The sequence below is a fragment of the Camellia sinensis genome, chromosome 3, assembly GCF_055761805.1.
Source record: "Camellia sinensis isolate YWXY chromosome 3, ASM5576180v1, whole genome shotgun sequence".
In the NCBI taxonomy this organism is placed as follows: Eukaryota; Viridiplantae; Streptophyta; class Magnoliopsida; order Ericales; family Theaceae; genus Camellia; species Camellia sinensis.
Window position 1 is genome coordinate 89,583,405 of NC_138963.1, and position 2,930 is coordinate 89,586,334.

The window sequence follows — 2,930 nt, forward strand, 5'->3', positions numbered from 1 at the left end:
TACCAACCTACAAATGTAGGCATTTTCCACAATATTTTCTCTTTCTTGGAACCCATCACCAATCATATTCCAGCACAGCAAATTGTGCGAAAATTTTATCCAATGGCACAGAGGAAAAGAGCAATGAGATTGATTTCGAGTTGCTATTCCAGTCATGCACCAAAACCCACCTTGCTAAACGCCTTCATGCCCTTCTTATTGTGTCAGGGAAAGTTCAAAGCATCTTCATTTCTACTAGAGTTGTCAATCTTTATGCCATTCTTGGGATGTTACTTATTCTCGCCGCACTTTCGATCAGATCCCAAAAAAGGATGCTTATACCTGGAATTCACTGTTATCCTCCTATGTTTGCAATAATCGCTTCCATGAAGCTGTCAATTGCTTATAAAAAATGTTATTGAACTCTGAAGTTAGGGCCGATTTTTTTACTTTTCCTCCTATGTTGAAAACTTGTGGTAATTTATTTGATGGGAAGAAGATACAGTGCTGGGTTTGGGTTTCGTATGGGATGCCTTTGTGGCTGCTTCTTTGGTGCATATGTATTGTCGCTTTGGCAATCTCGCTGCTGCCCATAAAATATTTAGTGATATGCCATTCAGAGATAGGCGTTCCTGGAAGGCTATGATTTCTGGGTTTTGTCAAAATGGGAATGTTTCAGAGGCATTGGGTGTTTTGGATGAGATGAGATTCGACGGGATGAAGATGGATTGTGTCACTGTTTCAACCGTTCTTCCTGCTTGTGCACAAATGGATGATATTTTGCATGGAATGCTGATTCATTTATATGTCATAAAGCAGGGGTTGAAGTTTGATGTGTTTGTGTCCAATGCATTGATTAACATGTTTGCCAAATTTGGAAACATCTGGCAAGCACATAAGGTTTTTGATCAAATGTTCGTTAGAGATTTGGTGTCATGGAACTCAATAATTGCTGCATATGAGCAGAATACTCATCCAGATACTGCACTTAAGTTCTTTGGTGAGATGCAGTCAAATGGAATTCAGCCTGATGTGTTGACACTAGTGAGCTTGGCTTCCAGTGTTGCTCAGTCTAGGGATTGCCGAAGTGGCAGGTCTATTCATGGTTTCATCATGAGGAGATGTTAGATTCTGGAAGATGTTGTTGGAAATGCTGTCATGGACATGTAGGCAAAGTTGGGTGTTGTTGATTCTGCACGTGTAGTTTTTGAAGAAATTTCTTTAAAGGATGTGGTTTCATGGAACAAGATGATTACAGGTTATGGTCAAAATGGTCTTGTAAGTGAGGCTATTGAAGTATTCTGCACAATGGAAGCGTGTGAGGATGTAACCCCAAACCAAGGGACTTGGGTAAGCGTTTTCCCAGCTTACTCTCACATCGGAGCCTTGAAACTGGGTATGAGAACTCGGGCGTATTTTAAAAGCTAGTCTTCACTTGGATATCTATGTCAGTACTTGCCTCACCGACCTGTATGGAAAATGTGGGAGATTAGACGATGCAATGTCCTTATTCTATGAAGTACCCAGGATAAGTTCAGTTCCGTAGAATGCCATAATATCGTGTCATGAGATTCACGGACACAGTGAGACTTCTATGCAGCTATTTCAAGCTATACAGGACGAGGGGCTGAAGCCCGATCATGTAACTTTTGTATCCTTATTGTCAGCTTGTAGCCATTCAGGCTTAGTTGATCAGGGTTAGTGGTGATTTCGTGTGATGCAGGAAGAGTATGGAATCAAACCTAGTTTGAAGCATTATGGCTGCATGGTAGACCTGGATACCTAGAAAAGGCATATAGTTTTGTCAAGAATATGCCTTTAGGGCCTGATGCTTCGGTTTGAGGTGCTCTTCTCGGAGCTTGTCGAATCCATGGAAATGTTGAGCTGGGAAAATTCGCTTCAGAACGCTTGTTTGAAGTTGGTTTGGAAAATGTTGGGTACTATGTCATACTATCGAATATATACGCAAATGTCGGAAAGTGGGAAGGTGCGGATGAAGTGAGATCATTAGCTAGAGACCGTGGATTGAAGAAGACATCGGGGTGGAGCTCAATTGAACTGAGCAACAGAATTGAACTCTTTTATACCGGGAACCAATTCCATCCACATTGTGAGGAGATCTGCAAGGAGTTGGAGATTTTAATGGCTAAGATTAAGACCGTTGGTTATATTCCGGACTGTAGCTTTGTGCTGCAGGATGTCGAGGAGGATGAAAAAGAGTATATCCTTATGAGTCATAGTGAGAGATTGGCTATCACGTATGGAATTATCAGCACCCCTCCTAAGAGTCCAATTCGGATATTCAAGAACTTGCGCGTTTGTGGGGATTGCCACAATGTGACTAAATTCATATCAAAGATTACAGAGAAGGAGATTATTGTGAGTGATTCGAACCCGCTTCCATCACTTCAAGGATGGCATTTGTTCTTGTGGGGATTATTGGTGACATGGAATATTGATATTATCATTCATAAAATTGAGTTTGGATCACTAAGGGTGTGTTTGGTAACGTTTACGTTTTCAGTTTATATTTACAAAAATTTTATAAACTGGTTTTTGTTTATTTTTAGAAAAACATAAACTATAAACGCGTTTGGTAATTGACAAAATGTTTACAAAATTTAAAAAATATAAAAAAAAGTGAAAAATGACAAGTAGTGGCAAGTGGCGGCGAAAGACGATGATGGCAAGTGGCGGCGAAAGACGGTAGGTGGTGGGTAGCTGGTGGTGGTGGTGGGTGGGTGGGTGGGTGACGGTGGTGGGTGGTAGCGAGTGGGTGGTGGTGGTGGCGGTGGCGGGTGGTGGAAAGTGGTGACGGTGGGTGGTGGGTACTTGGTGGTGGGTGGTGGCGGGTGGGTGGATGATGGTGGCGGGTGGCGGGTGGTGGGTGGTAGCGAGTGCGTGGTGGTGGTGGCGGTGGCGGTGGCGGGTGGTGGTTGGTGGTGGCAAGT

The 2,930-nt window shown here is 42.8% G+C and overlaps 1 pseudogene; it reads left to right on the forward strand.

Annotated features, from left to right (window-relative positions):
* The first annotated feature begins 376 nt into the window (after positions 1–376).
* Positions 377–2,454, forward strand: LOC114300373 (pentatricopeptide repeat-containing protein At4g33990 pseudogene; annotated as a pseudogene).
* Positions 2,455–2,930: the final 476 nt, after the last annotated feature.